Below are 26,581 nucleotides of genomic sequence, written 5' to 3'. Positions count from 1 at the left end.
ATATTCCTATACTATATGAGAGAATGGAGGGCTACTATATTCCTATACTATGTGAGGGAATGGGGGGCTGCTATATTCCTGTACTATGTGATGGAATGGGAGGGGGCTGCTATATTCCTATACTATGTCAGGGAATGGGGGGCTAATATATTCCTGTGCTATGTGATAGAATGGGGGCGCTGCTATATTCCTATACTATGTGAAGGAATGGGGGGCTGCTATATTCCTATACCATGTGATGGAATGGGGAGGGCTTCTATACTCCTATACTATGTGATGGAATGGGGGGGCTGCTATATTCCTGTACTATGTGATGGAATGGGAGGGGGCTGCTATATTCCTATACTATGTGAGGGAATGGGGGGCTGATATATTCCTGTACTATGTGATAGAATGGGGGCGCTGCTATATTCCTATACTATGTGAGGGAATGGGGGGGCTGCTATATTCCTATACTATGTGAGGGAATGGGGGGGAGGCTGCTATATTTCTGTACTATGTGATGGAATGAGGAGTGCTTCTATATTCCTATACTATGTGAGGGAATGGGGGGCTGATATATTCCTGTACTATGTGATGTATTGGGAGGGGGCTGCTATATTCCTATACTATGTGATGGAATGAGGAGTGCTTCTATATTTCTGTACTATGTGAGGGATTTTGGGAGGAGGCTGCTATATTACTATACTATGTGAGGAAATGGGGGGGCTACTATATTCCTATACTATGTGATGGAATGAGGGGCTGCTATATTTTTGTACCATGTGAGGGATTTTGGGAGGGGGGCTGCTATATTCCTATACTATGTGAGGTAATGGAGAGGCTGCTATATTTCTATACTATGTGAGAGAATTGGGGTTGCTATATTCCTATACTATTTGAGGTAATGAGGGGCTGCTATATTTCTATAATCTGTGAGGGAATGGGGGACTGCTATATTACTACAATGTACGAGGCAATGGAGGGCTATGTTACTAAAATGTGTAAGGGAAAGGAGGGAGGTCTTAAAATAATGTGGGTTGAAGCTATACATTTAATGGAGGAGTGTTGGTGGGGGCTAATTATTTAATGGGTGCTATTTTATTTAATATTGGGCCAGTTAATTTAAGATTGGCTGATGGAAGATTTAATTTAATCCTGAGGTGGTATTGGGGATATTAATTGAATGTGGGCTGTTTCGGGAGAATGAGGTCTATTTATTTATTATGAATTATTTAATGGCACTGAAGGTTGTGGGAAATAGGTATATTTAATAAACGTAAATGTTATTAATTTATTGCTGGGGGGAGTCTACTGTAATTTGGGTGGGAGGTAGGCTATAAATTTAATTTTGGACTGTGGGCTGGAGCTAATTATTTAATGGTGGTGCTATTCATTTATTTGTGGGGTGATGGTGGGGCTATTTAATTTAATAGTGGGCCCTATTAATTTAAGGTGAGGTGACAGGACATTTAATTTAATGCTGGCTTGGTTTAGGGCTATTAAATGAATATGGGCTGAGGTTGGGTAACAGGGCTATTTATTAAATGTAAATATCAATTATTCAATGCCAGGGATGGTTGTGGGAAATGGTTATATTTAATAAACGTAAATGCTATTAAATTATTGCTAGGGCTGTTTGGAGGGAGTGATATAGGTTTATTTATTAAATGGGTATACTAGTAATATTGGGGCTGGTTGGAGGGAAATTGATCTATTTATCCAATGTAAGTACTATTTTTTTTAATGTTAGGGATGAAGGGAGGCCTAATTATTGAATGTGGGTGCTATTGATTTAATGCCGGGACTGGTTGGAGTATTCTACATTTCATGTACTCATTATTTGTTTCCAAATAGAACCCCCAACATTCCAGGATCCAGACAAGCAGCAACTGAGCTAAAGACACCAACAGCTACAGGGAGTGAAAGTGACAAGAACAGGTAGGAGAGAGCAGGACAGTCTGCCAACTGTCATGAATGTGGAAGGGCAGTCCAGAATTTGAGTGACTCAGTCAGGATTTGGTCCGACGGCAAGGACAGTTGGGAGGTATGTCCTGTTTCACACTGTACTGCTCGTGAAACCAGAGCTCTGTGCACACTGTATTGCCTGCGTATTTATCTACACATTTATCTACACTGACAATATCACCAATCCTGCCTCCTTCGCACTTACTGTGTCACCAGCAATCCCTTGGAATAGCTCTCCCCTTCACTTATGCCATTCTCAGACCCCACTGTACTGATCTCATTGCCAACCCTCCCTGCACTGTTGTTAATTCAAACCACTCAAAGTCACTGGGCAAATTTAGAACTCATAGACAGTTGTTTCAAAAGAAGAGTTTTGTTGCAGATGCTTAAAGCATTTCACCTTGATCGTACTGGAAAGCCATTTATTATAAGAATTACCTTATATGCATTTTTTTGAAACACATGGTACACACACATATATATATATATATATATATATATATATATATATATATATATATATATATATATATATATATATTAGAGATGTTCACTGACCCCCGTGTTTTGGTTTTGGTTTTGGATCTGGATTACCTTTGGGTTTTGGTTTTGGTTTTGCCAAAACCGCCCTTGCGTGTTTTGGTTTTGGTTTTGGTTTTGTTTTGCTATTTTTTTCAAAATTAAATTTTTTGGGCTAAAATCAAATCATTTAGGTATTATTTTGCAGCTACATTATTATTAACCTCACTAACACTAATTTCCATTCATTTCCATTCAATTTTGACCACCTCACAGGTCACAATATTATTTTCATACACTTTCAAACAAAGATTGCAGCAGTTCTTGCCAGTGATAAGAGTTAGTCCTGCATCCAATTTCCTAATTCTAGATGACTTCTCCACTAACCATGATTCCTCTGAAGAATTATTGAGCATTAGTCACGCTGCTACTGCTGCTGGGGTAGGATCTTCAACCCAGATGAAGACTACTAGTAGTTTACAACAATTGACTGTTAAACAATCCTTTGCTAGAGGAAGAAAGTAAGAAAGCTCTCACCCAGTCGAAAAGTGGATCCTGCGAGATCAGACATCCGATGATGTCACAATGACGTTTTGCCTCGTATTGGAATCCGAATAGGCGCGAGAGTACCGAGCCGACTCGGATTCCGGAAGTTCAGGCGGGTTCGGTTCTCGGGGGAACCGAGCCCGCCCATCTCTAATATATATATAATATATTATATAGAGAGATATTTGACTGGTGGTTTGCATCTCATGACTTCAGGGAAAGATGCAACAGTGTGGTAAGCTGTTCATATGCTGCTCTGGCAGACTGATCAAATATGATTGAGCCAACATGTTTTGTAATAGTTAAACTTATTAAACAAAGTCAGATATGTTTCTGTGAAGGGGATTTTGGGAGGATGTGTTAGTAGGCAACAAAACAATTTGGAGCACAGAGGCATTAGCCAGTCGCTGATAATGCAAAAGCATTCATGTATTTTTCTAACACATGACTGGTAGCTTTTCCCTGTATTGCTTTAGAAATGACCCACTGTGTCTTAAGTAGAGATGCTCACTCACCCCCGTGAACTGGTTTTGGTTTTGGCAAAACCGCCCTCACGTGTTTTGGCTTTGGATTTGACCACCTCACAGGTCACAATATTATTTTCATACACTTTCAAACAAAGACTGCAGCAGTTTTTGGCAGTGATAAGAAGAAGGCCATTGTCATGCCTGGGCATAAGACCAAAAAATCCACCTCTTATGTGTGGAATTATTTTTACCCAAATCCTGACAACAGTTGTCTAGCCATTTGTAGCATTTGTAAAGCCACAGTCAGTAGAGGTAGGGACCTTAACCATCTAGGATCCTCATCTATGTTATGCCATTTGAAGCGAGTTCATGGAAAGCTCTTGGGAAAATCAGAAACTTATGCTAAAAAAATAACAACAAGCAGTCCAGTATCAGCTACCTCCCTTCTCTCATCTAGATCCCAGCACCTGCAATCTACACCCCCAACACCTTCATCATCAATATCCTCACAGGTGACTGGAGGATTAGTCCTGCATCCAAGTTGCTAAAGCGAGATGACTCCTCCCATATCCAGGACTCCTCAGAAGAATGCTTGTGCGTTAGGCCCACTGCTGCTGCTCCTGCTGCTGGGGGTGGATCTTCAACCCAGAAGCAGACCAAGAAGAAGACTATTAGTAGTTTACAACAATTGACTGCTAAACAATCCTTTGCAAGTGGAAGCAAGTATGAAAGCTGTCACCCAGTCGCAAAGCGGATCACAGACACCATGGCGACTATGCTAGTATTAGATCTGCTTCCAATATCCACTAATAATGCAGCTGGTGTTAGTCAATTACTTGAGGTCTTGTGTCCCCGTTACCAAATTCCATCACGACACCGTTTTACTAGAAAAGATATTCCTCTACCAGAAGGTTTGTAAAAATGTAATTATTGGGCTACAAAATGCCATTCTACCCACTGTACACTTACCCACAGATATGTGGACAAACAGAACTGTGCAAACTAAAGATTATATGACTGTGACAGCCCACTGGGTTGGTGATTCGCCTTCACCAGCAGGAACAGCAGCAGCATGTACCCAAGTATGTCACATTTTTCTGAGCCAGGCTACTCTGTGTATCATCTGCTTCACTAAGAGGCATATTATTATTATTATAATTATTATTATTATTATTATCGTAGATATGTAAGGCACCACAGTGCTCCACAGCGCCGTACAGTAGGGAAGACAAGGACATACATGAAACAAGACATACGTAAAACAAGCACAGACAAGGCAGACAAATTGAATGGAGACATGAAAACAAAGGGTATGGAGGACCCTGCTCATTAGAGAGCTTACATTCTAAAGGCAAGAGGGCACAGCTGAAACAAGAGGAGCGAGTGCGGCTCAGAGTGTTATCGAGGATAAGTTCACCTCTAAAATAGAGATGGGTTTTCAAAGAGCATCTAAAGATTTGAAGGCTGTGGGAAAGTCTGATTGAACGTGGTAGGGAATTCCATAAGTGGGGAGCAGCACTGGAAAAGTCTTGAAGGCGGGAGTCAGAGGTGGTTATCAGAGACTAGACAAGGCGCAGGTCAGAGGTAATACTGTTGACAACCTGTTTGAAATAGTAAGGGATGTCATTGCAACATGGCTTATCCTGCTTGGACTCTCCTGAGGATATGAGATTTCTGCTAACGCCACCAATATTGTTAAAGCATTACAGCGGGGGAAATTCCATCACATTCCCTGTTTTGCTCACACAATCAACTTGGTGGTAGAGAACTTTTTAAAAAATGACAATGACATGCAGGAGATGCTGTCTGTGTCCCGAAAAATTTAGAGTAATTTGCGGGATTGTGCAACAGCATGTAGGAGAATGCAGCAGCTGCAAGAAGAATAGAATTTGAAGGGAATGTACTTTAGTCCAGCGAAGTAGTCACTTGTGAAGAGAGTGCAGACACTGTTAGCTTGAGTCAAGTGATTCTCCTAATTAGACTTTTTGAGAAGCAGCTAGAGAAATTGAAGGAGGAAATTAAACAAAGCAAATCCGCTAACTATATTGTAATTGTAGATTACTTAATTTGCTTCACCAGGATCCAAGAGTTATCCACATCTTGAAATCAGATCACTAGTGGTGATGCAGATGAGTCAGCATAACATTTTAACATTTGGGCTGGTCTAAAAGAATTGCCCAAAAATCATGACAGCTCTGTCATAAAATGAACTACCAATTCCATGTGGAAGGCCATTATCGGCATCAAAGTACACAGACTTCTGTGATGGTGGATTCCAGCGGGGATGAATTAGTATTGTTTGAGGAAGATGTACACACTGATGAGGGTGAATATAATGACAGTGTAGATTGTAGGTGATGAAATCTAGCTAAGTGAAGGGAGCTACCTGATGCTGGTATGCTTGGTAATATTTTGGGTAGAATGGCATCTTGAGAATTTTATGTTTTTCTACAGTAAACTTTCACCTTTATTAGAGATGGGTTTTTCCTTACAAAGGTACAAGCTTTTTATTTACATTTTTGTTTCCCTGACTTAAAACCACTATGCACTTGAACATAGACTTTTGCACATGGGGTAGCGGGATTAGTATCATCATGACTGAAACTGGAGAGTGACAACAAGGTCACCCCTCCTTTTTCTGTATGAGCTATGGCACAGTAGAATGTCACTGGAGACTATTAAGAACACTGACAGTCCTATTATTATAATTTCTGCTTCAGCACTGAACCCTGCCTCCTCTCCTGTTTCTGAGTGAGCTATGGTACAGTAAAATGTAACTGCAGATTTAGACCAAGCCAGACAGCCCTAGCATTTGTATTTCAGCAATGACAATTAGCAATGGTGCAATGGAGCTCTCCTCTTTGTGTGTAACCTATATAACACCATACAATTTGACTGCAAAGTCAGAAGAAAAGCCTTCCAGCCCTAGTATTTGTATTTCATCAATGACAATTAGCAATGGAGCTCTCCTCTTTGTGTGTATCCTATATAACACTGTACAATTTGACTGCAAATTCACAAGAAAAGACTGCCAGCCCTAGTATTTGTATTTCAGCAATGACAATTAGCAAATGGAGCAATGGAGCTCTCCTCTTTGTGTGTTACCTATATAACACTATACATTATGGGACTGCAAATTTAGAAGAACAAGACTGTCCTATTAATTCTATTTCAGCATCGACAATTAGCAATGGTGCAATGGAGCTCTCCTGGATGTCACTGTAGACTTTGAAAAACACTGCTTCACCCTCCTCTTTCTATTCTACATATGTTGCTGCCCAGCTGCTCTACAGACTGTGCTACCCTTTCTGTGTCCCTCTGTGAAATGGTGCTGGATCGCCGTGGAGGGTGGTACTTCTTGAATCCAAAACTCGTGAGATCCGACGATATATCGATGATGGCTCGGTACTTGGATATGCTAAGTTCGGGTTTGTTCGGTTCTCGGGGAACCGAGCCTGAGCATCTCTAGTCTTAAGTCATCACATCTAGGTTTTCCTAAATGTTACTACAATCAAATTCCAGTAGTTCTGAATACTGCACACTTTTTTGTTGGCCCCACCTGCAGTTGATTTGGTCCCGCCCACATTAGGTCACTTTAATACATTTTTCCAGGGCCACTTTAAGTTCCCAATCCGCCTCTGACCCAGAGAATCTCTTTCATGCAGTGATCATGTGACCAGTGTTTCTTTCCCGTCACTGTGGGAGCATTGTGATCTCTATGGATTTGCTTTCCCAGTGTGCACAGTGTGATGATTTTTGTACATGTTGTTGCTTTATTTTGTTTGATCTTATTCCTCTTAGTATTAGCTGTAAATTATTCTTTGACATAAATATAATTGCAAAAAATATATAAAATTATTCTTTTCTCTTGGATTTATGTGTATTTATTTTTTTTAAAACAACTTACTAAATATTTCTGCCCTAACCTAAATACTTATTACGTTATTTTTACCCAACTACTTATAAAACGGGACTGCTCGGTAATTATTTTGGAGGGGTGCCTTGAAAAAATTATGGAGACTCTAAGGGTGCCGCGAACTAAAAAAGTTTGGGAACCACTGGACTAATGAACTATAACTCCCACTAATGGTGGACAGTAAACATTACCTTATCTTATGATTCTTTGTTTCATTTGTGCGCTGTATAGATATCTATACTATTTACATGTGATTATATGTAAATGTTGTTTTCTGGCCAGAATTGGAATTTTGTGTATGATTTTATCCACAATATAAAGAATTAAATGCATTTCATACTATATATGGTCCTTCTATTGCACCTGAGAGTTCCATCTCTATATGTTCTGATTACATTAAGAGAGATCGTGGAAGGCATAATTCCTCTGCCTGATTTATTAGTATTATATTATGCTATGACAGGATAGTATTTGTTTCATAATTGGGATACTTGTGGCAGATCAATACATTATTGATGATGTGCCGTCCTGCCCGATGAGTCCTTGTCCATACGAGTGATGAACTTTCTACTGTATAGAAAGGGGGTGGCAAGAGACTCTGACAATGAAACAGGTTCATGCTTAAACATTATTGTCCATTGTTCCAAAGGTCCACATAACAAATCTCCACGTGTTTCAGTCCTATTATTGACATAACAATACAGTTTATTTTCTACTAAGAATGAGTGAGTAGCTGCTGGCATTATATATCACTTTGGATAAGAATCAATATGCTCTTTTATCTCTCAGGGCTTTTTTTCTAGGGTTGTCTTTCAGATTCCATTTATTTATGTGTTAAGGAACATTGGATTTGTTTGTGCATTCATGAAGCCAATCAGTTCCTGCATTTAAGTTGTCCATTTTTCTCAAAGACAAACTTTTTTTTCAAAAACACAGTGATGTACACTTGTGGCCAACTGCGTGTCAGTGTAGTGGCTGAGATCTGTTAACAGTTCAAACGACAAATACTGATTTCAAAATGACATTCTTCTCAAAAAACTGTAGGCTGTGTTATATTTACAACGTCAGAAGCAAGTAATCCCCTCCAATATATGTGTTATAAATGGAGATAAATATATAAATAAATATAAAAGTAAATAAATGTATTATTTATTCAAAATGCATATTCTACTTCCATACTTTGTAGGGTATTTTGGTTTTGTAAACTGTTGAGCTGTATGCCAAACTCAGGTCCAGAAAAGACAAAAGATATTCCAGATATGGACTTATGTCCCCTTGACCCACTTCCTTTACACTTTTTTATATTGTTCAATATGTATCTCACCCATGTGTAACCTTTTGTTTGAATCTGATTCTGTTTAGGCCTGCTGGAGGCCTCGCAAAATTATACCTGTGATCTGCTTAGCTACCAAGCAACACCAATATTGCAGCAAAGCTGCACCCTCAAAATTTTAAACCCGTCCCTTTCAAGCAAATAAAACCAACACATTTGGGAGATATTCAGAAAGTACAGACGTAGATCTTACTAGATGTTAGTTGGCCTAATAAGATGTTTGGCCACAAGCATACATCACTGTGTTTTTCCTATAGATTGTAAGCTTGCGAGCAAGGGGGTTCTCTTACCTCTCTGTCTGTCTGTATTACCCAGTATTGTCTTATTAATGTTTGTTCCTAATTGTAAAGCGCTACGGAATTTGCTGGCGCTATATAAATAAATGTTGATGATGTTGATGATGTTGAGGCCTAGTAAGATCTGGCTCTGTTGAGATCCCTAATAGTAGGTTAATTTGTTGCTATTAAATTGGTATGTATACCCTTGGCTATAAAGTGCCGAGCGTGCTTGTGCTTTAGTCTTTTGTCTGTGAAGCTGAGAAGAGTGCTTTCATTGCTGTAAGAAAGCAACACTCCTGGAATCACTAGAGTGTTGAAAAAGTCAAATTTAAAGCCCATTTTTTCTAAAGTAAAAGTGTAGATCAAAAGTAAGTTTATTTATAATGAGCTTAACTTTATGACCACATGTACCTTCTCTAGAGGGCTTAAATGTGTCTTCATGAACTTCTATGGGAATTTTAAAAAAAAGGCTTATAAGTGTGCATGGCAGGATGCGTCTTGGTGTGGAAAATTAAACATGTACCATTCCCTACAGACCTAGATGGGGCTAATGAAAGAGCATTTTTAAAGCAATAACAAATGTTGTGCATATGTATACTTAGGGGGTCATTTAGAGTTGAACGTATGCCCTGTTTTTGCATAAATACAAATTTTCGTACAGAGCATGCTCATATAACTGCGTATGCTTATGTCTGTATTAAGATATTTACATATCCCTGACTCGTGCATCCTTATGTCTGGAGAGGTGAAAAGGGGGAGCTTAGGTAAGCATAGGGCTGGTACAGTACAGGAGTGTTCACCTAATTGTGAGATAATTAGAGGAAGCAGCGGCAGATACGCCTGTCTAGAGCAGGTGCTCGAGTCTTGGAGCAAGGATCCATACTAATCATCATCATCAGCACGGACCTTTGCAGTGTTAAAAATGTATTTGTTAATTTTATTTTTATTTTTTTTAAATTATACATTAAAAAGCTAATCAGCATCATCATCAATGGCGTCTCACGTAGATATCTTAATACATGTGCATCTCAAAATAAACACTTAAAAGCGCATTTTACGTGTGTGGCTCTTAATGACCCCCTTAGTGTCTCTCCTATTTAGGATTGCCAGGTCAACTGTTTCAGTGGAAGTAATTGCTATTATTTCATTTTGTGCTTTATATCTAATACAGGTAAGTTAGACATATTGATGTTTTTTAGGAAAAAAATGTATTTCTCTGAAATAATATGAGACAAAGCTGTAATATTGGTTGTTCTGCACAGGAAAAAATATATATCCATAGGCTCAAATAAAAAGATAACAGTACTCAAACAACTACTTTAAAGTATAAATACATGTTAAAATTATCTAAATATAAATCTATAAAACAAAATAGCATTTGTGAAAGTGGTATCACTACAAGTTGAAGTTTGACACATAAAAATTCCTGCAGGAGTGATTGCAGATTTATCTCTTCCTCTTAAGCACTTATATACTATAGAAAACACAAGAATTTAAGGTGAATCCGTGCAAATACTTATATTCCACTCTCCACTCCAAGGATCCGATCTAAACACAATCCCAACACTATCACAACTGCAAACCAAACTGGGGCAGAAGTGGCGCTTATTGTAAATCTAAAAAAATAATAATATGGGATATTTCCAATATCAATACATATAATGGGCAATAAATAAATATATCTGCAAAAAAAATCTTAAATCTCACAGTTCAGTTGGTAGAAAAACCGTGATGAAAACATAATTGATAAATGTGATGATTCCATAAACTCTGTTTTCTTCCAAAACAGACTTGTAGACATTTAGTTGATAAAGGAACCCAAAGGATAAACGTAGTTAGTGCATATAATATGCTTTAAAGTCTTTTTCCTTGCAAATCAACCCCCTGAAAATATATAGAAAAAATAAAAACATATCGTAGTACAATACAGATATTATAATCTGAAATAATTATCTTATGTATGTAAATTACATAATTTGCGAATTTGTAACAGTAAGAATTCTGATGATGATATGTAATGTCAGTGGGATTCTCAATGTAGGGTAGAAAGACCTTGTGAAAGACCTGAATCAGGCATCCTATTCAAAGCTAACAGAGTAGATCCATGTACAATGGATCTAATAGTAATTAATGTACTAGGACCTATAACTACCTCAAACCTTGAGAAAAATACATACACATACTTGCCAACTTTAAAGGGGAGGTCATGTGGCAGGAGAATTAGGGGGCATGGCCCCGTCCCTGCTAGGAAATGCCCAAATTAATGGCGTTGCATAGCAGGGAGCAGGGCTAAATTACGCAAAATCACGCCATTAAGCCCCACATCCACCACAGTCCAGGAGGATGCCCACTCTTTTGGGAGTCCGAGAGGACTCCCCGGAAATCGGGAGCCTCCTGGAAATTCCTGGAGAGTAGGCAAGTATGTACATATATCTGTCATCCCCATATGTGGAAGGATAGAGTGAGAAAAAGCTGGAGGTATGTTCTATGGTTGCATTAATTACTTAAAAAATGTCTATAGGAAGAATTCAAGAAACAGTGGATTTTTTGTGATTTGGTGATTTTTCCCTATTTAACACAATTACTACAAAAAGACATGTAATACAATATACTACCAACTAACGGAAGTAGCCAAAAGTGCCAAATTTGGCCTGTAATTACGGTGCAAACTACCTCTGTTCATTAAGATAATTGTATTGGAACAAAAGGATCTGTGATGTTTCTGCATAAACTAATACAGATCATCATCTCAGATCCACTTTGCTCTTAGCAGAACATGTTGCAAGTTGCAGCTGATGAACAGCTTGCTAGTCAATATAACTAAGCCTTAGCTTTGTGTGTGAAGAATGATGAAATTAAAATAAAAGCATAGAGCATTTGTTAACATTTGTAGAAATACTGCACAGAAAAGAGCAAAAAAATATAATTAGTGCTTTGTTCGTTATATAACATGCTGGCTGTCTTTGCAATCAACTAATGAAATTTCTCCATTTCTGCAAGCTGACATTAATCCTTCAGGTCTATTAGCAAAATGATAGAATAAGTTTAACTTTTGTGTATATCCAACATACAGGTTGGTGATTGTCCAACATCTCGCAGTGTGCCGGCAGTAAAAGAATGAGGCGCTCGGTATGTAATATGAAATATAACATACTGTCATATCTGACTGACAACAGCATTAAGTGAAATCAGATATGCCTTGCAATCCAAAAGTGGAACCAGAAATGTGTTTCCACCACTAGTTTTCTGGATGCCAAATTCTGTACAAGATGTGTCCTTGACACAAAGGTAAGACCTCTACTGTCACTCTTTGTTGTACATGTACAATTATTATATTTAGCGTTCCTATTTGTTCAATGGCTCATCAGTCAGTAACAGTGTATTGCAGCTTTCTACAGCATCTGGAACTCTGTGACAGATCTATATAAAAAAAACAGCTGTGGTTATTTTTTGATTGTGTACAGTTGTATTCTAAACATTGGACTGTTTATCAAAGTCTCCAATGCTAGTAATCTGATGCTGTTTCCTGTATGGGGTTTGTAGGCAGTAGACTTTAATGCCAATGCCAAAATCATTTTAGCTCTATTTTCAAAGTGTTACAGCTGACAATTTGCCATGGTCTAGTTAAAAGTACAGATGTTATACAATATATATGAAAAGTGATTTGTGTTCCCTAAATGTATACATTTTATCTATAATCAAAGCTCAGGCAAATGTTTCTTTTACAGCAGCCTATTGTTAAAAATGCTTAAAGGAACATATTTACTAAACCATTATTTATTAACTACACTATACCGTTTGTCTGCAGCTGCCTTCATGCTGGATAAATAATGCTAACACCATATCTGCAAAAATGCTTTGTATTAGTACTACATAGAAATGCTCAAAAAGTTGAACCAGTTTGAAATTCAATCGCGTTGCACCAGTTTTGAAGGTCATGAACATATCATCATCATCATCATCATCATGTATTTATATAGCGCCAGCAAATTACGTAGTGTTTTACAATCGAGGACAAACATGGTAATAGACAATAATGGGTAATACAGACAGACAGACAGAGAGATAATAGGGCCCTGTTTGCAATCTTAAATATTGGTGGTACAATCTTCAGCGGTGGTAGTCAGCATATCGATGCTGACTACACCGACAACACTTACCACGACAACTGGAGTCCAGCTGGCTGCTTCCATGACGAGGATCCATCACGACTCTTCACTGAAGCGACTTCAATCAATCCCGAAGACAGAAGACGCTGGCTGCCGTGGATGACGTCACTGATCTCGCTGACGCTGTTCACGCTGCTCTTAAGGGGGTAATGTTACTATGGGGCCATGTACAATGTACAGCCCTTTGTAAAGTAACTTGTACATGGCCCCATAGTCACATTACCTCCTTAAGAGCAGCGTGAACAGCGTCGGCGAGGTCAATGATGTCATCCACTGCAGCCGTCGTCTTCTGTCTTCGGGATTGATTGAAGTCGCTTCAGTGAAGAGTCGTAATGGATCTATGTCGTGGCAGCAGCCAGCCGGACTTCAGATGTCGTGGTAAGTGTTGTCGGTGTAGTCTGCACCGATCTTCCGTACCCCACCCATCTTCAGTCATTGCCAATGTGAATTTATAGTTTGAAACTTAGTTCGCATTTTTGGATAGTCATCTGTTTTCGAGGTTTGCATACATCGTAGTTCCCATTGACATTTTTGGGAAAATTGGTATTTTAAAATACATATATTTTTTTACATTTTATTTTCAATGGACAACTGTAACACAACAAACGCATAACAGCATATTGCACATAGAAATAACAAAGTTAACCAGTCTAATTTTGTTCTGTTTTTTTAGAAAATAAAACAAAACAATAACACAGATATCTATGGTGAAAAAGTCAGGATGTTGGTGGAGGGAGAGGAGGAGGAGGGGGGGGCTACAGAAGAGGAAGCAAGACAATTTTGTGGCTGGTATGTATTCGAAAAAGACATTCTACAGGGGTAGAGAGTAGAGGACTCAGGAGGTAGTTACAGAGGTTTTTTGCCTATTGTAAAAGTTTTGAGGAGCCCATACCCTTTGAAATAATGTTATTTACCATGAAGATAATAGGTAATTTTGTGACATGCCAAATCTGATTTAAAGATGCAGGGGTATGTTCACTTTGTTTCCAGTGAGCTGCATTTTAGGATTTTGTGGCAGCCAGAATGTGTGAAGTAAGCTTTACCGATTGAATAGATAAGTGCTTGGGGGAATAGCTTGCGCACAATACCAAGGATCTTTAGGGATTGGATCTTCTAACAGGGAGTGCAGGAGACTGTATCCCAGAAAAGAGATATCTTAGGGCAAGTGCACCAAATGCCGAATATGGTGCCCTTGTGCCCGCAATTCCTCCAGCAAGCCGGGCCAGAGTTGGGAAGCAAGCTATATATATTTTTTAAATAATTTATATATTATTTTAAAAAAACAAAATAATTATTTTAAAAAATTAATTAGAACAGTGAAGACTACTATGTTCAAAGATTGAATTTTGCTGTTTGCATACACTGAGGTTCGCCATTCATATTAGAAAACATTAGGGGGTAAAAGTATTAATCGATTTTTGTAGATTGTGACAGCCGTATTTAAAATGGCAATTTTATTAAAGCCAAAATCCACTTAGATTCCAAAAATCTGATGCTTAATGCATTTACCTATATTTAGGAATCTAAGGTATGTGCGAACCAGCTCCAGAAATGATGAACAGGCTCCCTCATGGTACAATCAGCTCAAGATTGGTCGATCCTGTGCAATTTGCTTTAATTTTGCTTGATTTTTAATAATCAATCTAAATTTCAAGAAATTGTGTTTATTTTCAAATGTATGTACTCATTTAACAAACCAGTTTGAGAATCAAGCTAGTTCTAGCTTTTGCAGTACTATATTGATATTTAGGATGAATTCACCTAAAATGCTCTAGCAGGTTTAAGAAAAGAAGTATTTCACAACAAGAAATTTAAGGTATCAGGGGATTTAGGGCACCAGCAGGAGAGTGAGCAATAGTCATAATCCCCCAGGGGAATATTGTACCCGTAAGCAATTGTGCCACATGCAATTATCCACATACTGTTGCGGTTCCCATTGGAAACCAGGATAAACTTTTAGAACTGGACCTGAGAGAGGTTTTCACCTTTAGCAAGCCGCTTTTCCCTTAGAGAACAATATTCTCACATGTACTCAGATGCCCCCAGAACTTAAACTCAAAGTACCGTAGTCAGGGCCGGACTGGGACTACAAATCAGCCCTGGCATTTAAAGCACACGGGCCCACCTCTATTCCAGATAATAATATTACAATACTTTTTGCAAAGGTTACTGTTATACAGTGTCCCGTGAGATACATATGTATTACGTGCAGCTTGACTCTCTATTTGTAGCATAGAGCTTACCAGTATCAGCTAATGGTATGTACAGGACCAGCAAGAGAAATTTGGGAACTTTTGGTGCCGAAATCCATAGATGAGTAGCAAATAAACTGTGTGCCGCCACTGGGCGGTGGCGCCAAAAAGGGAGGGACCGCATTGTGCTGGGGTGTGGTCAACTTGGCGTATTGATACATATATTGTAATAAAACATTACATTTATCATGCCTTCCAAGCCACATTATGACACCCTCAGCCCACTGTACTTATCTTTGCTTCTGCTGCTGCTGCTCAAGGTGGGAACTTCCTGTAGAGTGAGCAGGGAAACTCTTTGCCTCACGAGATTACCAAATCTTGTGATACTTAGAGCTCCTCGGCTTGCTCTGCAGGCTGTGTCCCTTCCCCTAACCAGAGCTGGATTAAAGCTTGGTGGACCAAGGGTATTTAAGACAACAGGGCCCCTATTACATAACATGGTTATCAGTTTAGATAAATACACAGGCAATACTGTGTGCACTACTGTTAGATGCACACAGCTCTGCCTTCACATGCAGTACGTTGTGAAGCAGGACATACCTCCAAACTGTCCTTGCAGTCGTACCAAATCCCGAGACAGCCACCCAAATTCAGGGCTGTCCCATCAGATTCAGGACAGTTGGCAGAATGTCCTGCTCTCTCCTACCTGTCTTGTTTCTTTCACCACTGTTAGCAGCTGGTTTCTTTAGCCCAGTTCCTGCATGTCTTGATCCTGGAATATTGGAGGCCCTATTTTGAAAATAATGGGTACATGAGATTTAGAATACTACAACCAGCCCCGGTGTTAAATCAGTAGCACTCACGTTTTATAATTAGGCCTCCCTCCATTTCCAACAATAATAATGTTCACATTTAATAAGTAGACCTATTTCCCTCCAATCAGTCCCAACATTAAATTAACAGTATACCCATTTACTCAAAACATATTTCCCTCCCTACAAACAGTCCCATTTATAAATTAAATAGCATTAAAGTTTAATTAATATAGCCATTTTCCACAACCATTCCCGGAGATAAATAATTCATATACACATTTAATAGCCCTCCTCCCCAAAATCAGACCCATATTCAATTGATAGCTCTAAACCACCCCAGCATTAAATTAAAGGTTCCTTCACCTCACCTTAAATAATTAGCCCCTACCTACACTCCACCATTAAATAGCCTACCTCCCACACTATATTAAGATCTTTCCCTCACACGCCATATTAATATACTGCGGCCACACACACACGCCTAATTTAAAAACTGCGGCCACACACACTATATTAACATATCACACACACACACACTATATTGACATATCACACACACACGCTTTATTGACATATCACACACACACGCTATATTGACATAACACACACACGCTATATTGACATAACACACACACTCTGTTGACATAGCGCATACACACACACACACACTCTATTGACATAGCGCACACACACACCCTGCAGCCATGTTCTCTCTCCCCCCTGCAGCCATGTTCTCTCTTCCCCCACCTGCAGCCATGTTCTCTCTCCACCCCCTGCAGCCATCCCTGCAGCCATGTTCTCTCTTCCCCCCCTGCAGCCATGTTCTCTCTTCCCCCACCTGCAGCCATGTTCTCTCTCCCCCCCCTGCAGCCATCCCTGCAGCCATGTTCTCTCTTCCCCCCCTGCAGCCATGCTCTCTCTCCCCCCCCTGCAGCCATGCTCTCTCTTCCCCCCCCGCAGCCATGCTCTCTCTTCCCCCCCCTGCAGCCATGTTCTCTCTTCCCCCCCCTGCAGCCATGTTCTCTCTTCCCCCCCTGCAGCCATGTTCTCTCTTCCCCCCCTGCAGCCATGTTCTCTCTTCCCCCCCTGCAGCCATGTTCTTTCTCCCCCCCCCCCCCGCAGCCATGTTCTCTCTCTCCCCCCCCTCTGCAGCCATGCTCTCTCTCCCCCCCTGCAGCCATGTTCTCTCTCCCCCCCTGCAGCCATGCTCTCTCTCCCCCCCTGCAGCCATGTTCTCTCTCCCCCCTGCAGCCATGCTCTTTCTCCCCCCCCCCCCCCGCAGCCATGTTCTCTCTCTCCCCCCCCCTCTGCAGCCATGCTCTCTCTCCCCCCCTGCAGCCATGTTCTCTCTCCCCCCCTGCAGCCATGTTCTCTCTCCCCCCCTGCAGCCATGTTCTCTCTGCCCCCCCCTGCAGCCATGTTCTCTCTGCCCCCCCCTGCAGCCATGTTCTCTCTGCCCCCCCCTGCAGCCATGTTCTCTCTTGCCCCCCCCCCCTCAGCCATGTTCACTTCCCCCTTCACTAACTGTCCCTGCCCCCCCTGCGCCATTTTCCCTAACCTCGAAAGGAATTAAAAGTAAAAGACAACACTTACCTCATCAACCTGCTGGAATGGACTCTCCGCCCTGAACGGCTGAACCGCACATTGGGAGGTTTCCTGCGCGGCCGCGCATGACGTCACGTCGCGTGGCGCACAAAACTTAAAGTGGCAGGACCCGACAGCGGCAGGACCCGACAGCGGCAGGACCCGACAGCACCAGGAGCCGGACCGGCCCACGGAGCCATCGGCCCTTCTGGCAAATGCCAGAAGTGCCAGATGGCCAGTCCGGCCCTGACCGTAGTAAAAGTTTATCTCAGGCGCTACCAGTAGTGATGAGGTATATAGACTGGGAGAATAGTACATCAGGCAGTACATAAAAAATAACCAGAACCAATGTCTAAGCATCCCTGCCATTTAAACTAATGAGGACCAATCAGAATTCTCCATTGGGAGCAAGTCCACCCACAGTAATTGGTGAAAAGAGTGTCCTGGCTGCCTGGCAGATTAGCATCCCAGCTGCTTGACAACAGCTGGGGCATAGAAAAAGTGTGAGCCATTGTGAGTAGCACTGCGACTAGTAGAGAGGCAGTGACCAGAAGAGCCTAGCATTCCGGCTGTTTGGCAACAGCCAAGACAGTAGGTCAATATGAGCCATAGTGATTAGCAAGGCGGCTCATAACACATACATTGTATTTTATATGGCATCATGTATGGCATCTTCTGACAAATGAATATGAATTTTCATAAAAGATATGTTCACTGTGTCAAATCACAGAATCAACAGAAAACCGCATAGGAAATTTCACCAAATGTATTTTAAAGATGTGTGAAATTAAATATAATTGATTTATTATTTTTTTATTTTGACCATATTGACCCAACATTTTGCCATGTGTGTAGACCCCTAAAGATCAACTTGGAGGTGCTGATTATTTTTTTTGTATCCCTTCATCCTAGTATTAAAAAATGTCATCCCCCAGTTTCTCAGTGTGCTTGCTTGAGAGCAGTGTCTTTCTTTGCCACTGTAATAAGCAGTTACAGGAGAGAAATGGAAACCTCACCTGTAAAGGTTGTTATTAAAGGAAAAAATCATGAAGCCTTTTTTGTAGAGACAGCAGAACCAAGCAAAAATGAGCCAGAAAGTTGAGTGGTAATGGCGTAACAGGAGACAAGTCAAAACAATATATCTAAACTTAAATAGCAAGCAAAAATGTCAGGTACTCAGCTTTGGTGTGTACTTCAGCCTTTAAATGTCAACTTTGACCTGAGAAAAAGCCTCCAGTACTTGGATGTTGCCAGGATTGACAACATGAAGTTCCTGGAATTCTATGAGGGCAAGTGAGGATGCAGATGGGAAAGAGGAGGCTAAAAACAAACAAGGGCAAGGCTGCAGAAATAATACAACAAAAATATAGGCAATAAGAAGAAAGAACTTGCATAAGAACATGCCCATACTGTACTCTGCCTACAATAAACCATTCCTCCCCCTTTTCGTCTCTCCTATTGTAAGGAGGTACAAGGGACTAATAAGCGCAACTCTGCTTGTGAGTATATGCATGTGTACTCTTTATGGGCGTGCGCAGCACAATTTTATACATTTTACATTATACATACAGATGTACATCCCACTCTGTATCAGCTCCTATATGTTCTTTTTAGGAAACATTATGGGCCAAAGCAATACTACTCATAATACATGTTTCTTAAGAGTTCTGTATAAATGGTGGCTCCTCCACTCCCTACCTCTGAAAGTAACCAGATAATGATACGATGTGTCAATGACATATACCCTAGCACTCAATACAACCAAATCATGTTTCCTATGTATATGTGCAACAAAATGATACTATGTTCAGTGAATAGAAGGTCATATCTCTGCTATATTCCAGATGGGAGTTATTACTTGGTTTTAAGAACTTGGTAGTAGAAATGTTCTTTAAAATGAGGGCAATAAATCCCATGTAAAACAATAGCATAGCAGCATACCTCTTTCAGTGATACTACAGAGGAGGAGTTTGGGCAAGAAAGGAAAATATTTAAAAGAAACAAAACTGAAAAAATAGTTCGTTTTTAGGGCCTGCCTAATACTGAGGAATGGTCCACATTCTTCAGATTCTTTAGATAACATGACAAAGTTTTTTATAAATATTTTTATTAAATTAGTATTGTTACTTTTTGTCATATTAAATCACATTTAATAAAGTTCCGCCGTTGTGTTCTTAAATTATTCAAGTATCAGATTGGCTTGGTTTTTATAATGCTACATTTATGAAGGGAACTGTTTGGTTTACAGTAATTCTTATTAATTTAGGTTGTAGTTGCATTTTAAGACAAGTAATTGAAGACTTCCTAAGAGAATCAGCTCTTGAACTAAATCTTAGTGGTGGAAGGACTGTTTAATTATGAGCATGAGATCAATTTTGGGGGAGTTTAGTCAGTTTTAAACAGACCAAGTGATTTTGTGCTGATTAACCCTTTCACTTTAGGTAGGACTTTGAATGACATTCAGCATAGTTAGGTTGTATATATGTTATAAAACATCAATCAAATAACAAAATAATACAAAATGGAAGATTATATGTCATTTGTTAACCTGATCCTCACCCATCACATCATCTAAACAAATACTGTAGTGCATATAGTGGGACCGCTGGGTATATTACAGAATTGCTAGTCCTTTGCTTTAGTATAATAATATACACTGTCTGTATCCCACACTACATATCACTAGCCGGTTGGCCTGCTGATCAATAGGGAATTAAAACTCATCTCACCAGCAATTACCTCCTGATTCTGGCTACGGCTTAGGCAGCAGATGATTATGCTTTTGTTTGATAATTACAGCAGAGTACCTTTCCTTAATTTTGTAACAAGCTAGGTTTAATCAGAAACTCTACAATCCACATTTCCTTACTTCCTCCCACGTACAGAGTCTTCAGTACAGTAACAGACATCACCATGGTAACAGGAGCTCAATGGGCAATAGGAGTGAAGCATTCACCTAGGGCCTTGAACTTCGTAAAGCACATGGAACAATATGCAATAGTTTTTTTTTTTCTACACTTTTTATTAGTACTACAATATTCTTTTATTTTATATTACATTTTGTTTTATTATTGGCATTTTTGCACTAACTCAGCCTCATAGTGCAGAGTTTTAAAACAAGTTTTTTCATTTCATTCATAGTTGCATTTCCACTTTAAAGGGGATGTATTTCCTATTAGTTGAATTTCATTTAAATTTGAGTGTTGAGGAAAACTTATGTGCATAATAAGGGTGTACAGAGAATTGCAAGTAATTGTTCATGGCTCATTTGATCAGAAACAATTTATTGCTGGATCAAGGCAAGATCCCTATCCCTATTCTAACCTTGCTCTTGTAATCTCCTCCCAGGAGCGTAACACTAACTTCTGCCAACAACAACAACTTAATAATAAACGCCGTTCTACTCACTAGAGAACAGTGCCATAACATAGACAAATTATGAGATATTTAATGCAATTGCGTAATCTTACTTTATGTAGCAAACCAAAACAGAATTTACCAGTACAATGCCCCTTTAAAGAGTGAATGTGTGGGCTTTATTAGTACATTTCCTAAACATAAAAAAGTTACACTATCACTATGAAAAATGTAGACATCTCCATAGAGATGTACTGACTTAACACTAATTATACTTTTCTTGTGTGTCAGGTTCTATTAGGAAGTGCATTTTTCACTTTAACAGGAAGAAAGAGAAGCCTTTGCTTTTACATACTTTGCTATTTCACATACTTTGCTATTTCACATATAATCAGAGCAGCCGTAGTAGTAAGTCTGGATCAGAAGCTGGTTGCAGTTATCTGATTGTCTGGAATGCACAAACTGATCTGCAATGCAGACAGCAACTAATAATCAGCAGCAAAAGAAACAACTCAAAGATGACTTCAATTTCCTCTGAAAAAGAATGTTTTGGCTTCTATGTTAGAACTTTCAGCACAGCTTTCACAATGAGATACATAACTATTCGGGAAGTAATATAGAAGTAATGTGCTATTATATTTTAGTGAATATAATGCAAAACTTTTTTCTGGATTCATCCTCTAAATCCTAGGTTCCCAAAATGTGCGCCGCAGCTCCTAGGGGTGCCACGGCGCTGTCACAGGGGTGCCGTGGCCAGGAGGAGAAAAAAACAACAACTTACCAATCCGGCAGCACCCGGGACCCAGCATCCTCCTCCCTCCTCGTTTCTCACTGAACGTTGGGCGTGACGTCATAACGCCCGACATTCAGTGACAAGCGGCAGGAGAGAGGATGCTGGGTCCCTGGCACCGCCGAATTTATAAGACAGAGGAAATAGAAGAAAGAAGGTCAAGTATGGTAAGTAAAGAAACGGAGGGGAATGGTGATAAGAAACAGCAATGGAGGGGCAAAAGAATGAAGGAGGGGGCAGAGCGAGGATGCAGAGGGGGCAGAGCGAGGATGCAGAGGGGGCAGAGCGAGGATGCAGAGGGGACAGAGTGAGTGGATGCAAGGGGCACAGAGCGTGTGGATGCAGGGGGCACAGAGCGTGTGGATGCAGGGGGCACAGAGCGTGTGGATGCAGAGGGCACAGCGTGTGTGGATGAAGGGGGCACAGCGTGTGTGGATGAAGGAGGGCACAGAGTGTTTGGATGAAGGAGGGCACAGAGTGTGTGGAGATGAAGGAGGGCACAGAGTGTGTGGAGATGAAGGAGGGCACAGTGTGAGTTAGCTGTAAATTATTCTTTGACAGAAATAGAATTGAAAAAAATATATAAAAATATTCTTTTCCCTTGGATTTATGTGTATTATTTTTGCATACAACTAAATAAGTATTTCTGTCCTGACCTAAATATTTATTAATTTTTTTTGACCCAACTACTTATAAAACGGGACTGCTCGATAATTATTTTGGAGGGGTGCCTTGAAAAAATTATGGAGACTCTAAGGGTGCCACGAACTGCAAAAGTTTGGGAACCACTGCTCTAAATGATTTAAATTAATGCATATATTAATTGAACATGATATAGTACAATCATGGCCAAAAGGTTTGATAATGACACAAGTATTATTTTTCACAAAGTCTGCTGATTCAGTTTTTATGATGGCAATTTGCATTTACTACAGAATATCAGATGAATTGCAATTAATTTCAAAGTCCCTCAATGCCATGACAATGAACTTTATCCCTAAAACAACATTTACACTGCATTTCAGCCCTACCACAAAAGGACCAGCTGATATCAGGTCAGTGATTCTCTAGTTAACACAGATCAGAGTGTTGATGACTACAAGGCTGAAGATCACTCTGCCATGCTGATAGACTTAGAATAACAGACTGGAATCTTTAAAAGGGGGGTGGTGCTTGAAATTATTGTTCTTCCTCTGTTAACCATGGTTACTTGTAAGGAAACATGTGCAGTCACCATTGCTTTGCACAAAAATGGCTTCACAGGCAAGGGGTTATTGCTGCTAGTAAGATTGCAGCTAAATCAATCATTTATCGCATCATCAAGAACTTCAAGGAGAGAGGTTCAGTAGTTGTGAAGAAGGCTTCAGGGCACCCAAGAACGTCCAGCAAGCGACAGAACCGTCTCCTAATGTTGATTCAGCTGCGAGATCGGGGCACCACCAGTGCAGAGCTTGTCAGGAATGGAAGCAGGTGTAAGTGCATCTGCATGCACAGTAAGGCAAAGACTTTTGGAGGATGACCTGGTGTCAAGAAGGCCAGCAAAGAAGTGACTTCTCTCCAGGAAAAACATCAGGGACAGACTGATATTCTGCAAAAGGTACAGGGATTGGACTGCTGAGGACTGGGGTAAAGTCATTTTTCTGATGAATCCCCGTTCAGATTGTTTAGGACATCTGGAAAAACCCTTGTCCGGAGAAGGAAAGGTGAGCTCTACCATCAGATCAGTCCTGTGTCATGCCAACAGTAAAGCATCCTGGGACCATTCATGTGTGGGGTTACTCCTCAGCCAAGGGAGTGGGCTCACTCACAATGTTGCCTAAGAACACGGCCATGAATAAAGAATGGTACCAAAACATCCTCCAAGAGCAATTTCTCCCAACCATCCAAGAACAGTTTGGTGACAAACAATGCCTTTTCCAGCATGATGGGTCACTTTGCCATAAGGCAAAAGTGATAACTAAGTGGCTCGCGGATCAAAACATCAAAATTTTGGGTCCATGGCCTAGAAACTCCTGAGACCTTAATCCCAGTGAGAACTTGTGGTCAATCTTCAAGAGGCGGGAGGACAAACAAGAGCCCAGAAATTCTGACAAACTCCAAGCATTGATTAGGCAAGAATGGGCGGTCATTAGTCAGTATGTGCCCCAGCAGTTGATTGACAGCATGCCACGGCGAATCGCTGTCTTTAAAAAGAAGGTTCAACACTGCAAATATTGACTCTTTGCATAAACTTAATGTAATTGTCAATAAAAGCCTCTGACACTTATGAAATGCTTGTAATTTTACTTCAGTATACCATAGCAACATCTGACAAAAAGGTCTAAAAACAATAAAGCAGCAAACTTTGTGAAAACCAATACTTGTGTCATTCTCAAAGCATTTGGCCATGACTGTACAGCTACATTTGGACGTCACTTCTACTGCTACATTTAAATTTAATTTAAACTGATTCTAATTAAATTGGTAGAATACTGCTCTGTAAGTTTATTCTCTATGTATATGAGGACAGATAGACAAACTTTGGGAACAAGAACTCAGCTGTATATAGAGTACAGTGTACACAGGATAAATATAAACGCATGACTTATCTGTAACACATCCAAACAGTGGGACAAAAAGGAGCAATGCACAGGAAGATGCTGGAGGAAACACAGCATCACAGCCTAACACAGTGGAGTTCATGTATGAAGCACAAAACAGCAGAGGTGCAGCACAAAATATTCTTTGGCAGTGCCATGTGCCTCAATTTGTGCAAGTTTAGGGAGCAAATGGTGCCTTTTGTGGACAAGCAGAAGGTTGCACGAAGTAGTTCGGCTGTGTGAGGGCATTCCTTCCTAATTTAAAGCTGTATTAATCATGAAAGTGAGGGACATCAGTGTGTTTGAAGCTTCCTTTTACATTGGGCAATGTGCACCTTGAGATGTGATTTTCCACATAAGGGCAACTTTAAGCATATAGGATGAAATCCGACTGAAATCATTCAAATAATATCGCGCAAAACAAAATATTCTTTTTCATGTAGGTTTATACATCTAAAACGTACTCAACAAGAAATACCCCTGATCTTCTCACCCCCTCCCATCAGATGGTGCACACTTTTATACCCCCACAGAGTGTGCCATCTTAGCATGCAAATCCATGTGCTTACCTGTAAAACTGGTTGCATTTGCACAAAAGTAGGCGCATGATGTTACAGAAGACCATTTGCACTGCCGGATTCTATGTTTGCACTTTAGTCTTAACGAGGGGTAGAAAAGCAGATCATTTGCAATTGAGTATATTCAATAGTGGACCAGAGCCCATGAAGTCCATTCACTGTCAGGACACCTGCCTGATCTGACTGCTGGCATCATTATACAGCATATTATCATACCTGATGCTTCGAATAGAAAAACAAAATTAGAGAATTTAAATTATCTCCAATTTCTGATTAATTATTACCCATTTTACACATGCCAAGCTAATAAGCAAATCAGTTGATTATAAGAGATAACATCACTATTGTCACGGGCACTAGGAGTCTTTACCCAGGGATCACCAGGTGATAGGCTTACCAGAGCAGTATAGGTGGTAATATGGTACTCTGGTAGCAGGGTGATCACGGAACAGGAAATAGCAGATGATGAGATGCTCAGGAAAGTCTATGACTAGCAGCACTGGCAATATGGAGGTAGTAATACACGAGGAACTGTATGGACAAAGGACACGTGAAGGTAGTCAGTGGTCTGCGGTAGCAAGTTGTACCACTGCTATAGTGAGGAGGAATGTCCAACAGAAACGAGGAGGTGATGAGAGTCAGCGGTCTGCGGATAGCAAGTTGTACCGCTGTCTGAGTGAAGGAATGGAATCCAAGTGGAGGTATCCGGGGAGTCAGTGGTCTGCGTTAGCAAGTTGTACCACTGCTATGTGAGAGGATACTGGAACAGGTGAAACTGTAAACAGGCGTCAGTGGTCTGCCACTAGCAAGTTGTACTACTGAATATATATGTGAGGAGGTGCACGGGGAGAGACTGCAACACAATATATACACGGGCACCTTGACTTTGATCCACAGTAATATGCACAATATAAATGTATAAATGACTGAACAACACTGCCAATATAGAAAGTCTCTTGAAGTAATCCGGCATGAGATAACACAGTCAATGATGGCAGTAGAGTCAGCAGATAGTACACTCCAGAGGAGAACCAACACAGTCAATGATGGCAATAGACTCAGCGGATAGTACACTCCAGAGGAGAACCAACACAGTCCAGCAAGGTATGCAATACACAGCACAGTCAATGGGAAGTATGCATACCGTGGTTCAGGAGAAGGCAGTCAGACAGGAGTGCAGAGATACCTGAAGGGCAGGAGGCCAGCAGGATACAAGTCCCTGGATGGGTGAAGCAGGGGTCTAGCAGGTGCAGCGCACAGGTAGGTAGACCAGCAGGGAACACAGGAAGGCGTGGAGAGCGGATCAGCAGTAGATGGATGAGTAGCGCTGAGAAGTAACAGCAGCGGGTCTCTGCGGGAACACGGAGGTAACCAATAGCAACCAGCAGGTGCAGTAACGATGGGACACCGGAGCAGAGTTGAACTGGAACAGATGATCACGGAGAGTAGCGGGTAGCAATAGTGGCAACAGACTCAAGGAAACACGGTAGAGTAGACAAGGACTGAAGACT

This window comes from Mixophyes fleayi, chromosome 1 (assembly GCF_038048845.1).
Source record: "Mixophyes fleayi isolate aMixFle1 chromosome 1, aMixFle1.hap1, whole genome shotgun sequence".
Classification (NCBI taxonomy): domain Eukaryota; kingdom Metazoa; phylum Chordata; class Amphibia; order Anura; family Limnodynastidae; genus Mixophyes; species Mixophyes fleayi.
The sequence above is the reverse complement of the archived record's forward strand: the minus strand, read 5'-3'. Positions refer to the sequence as shown.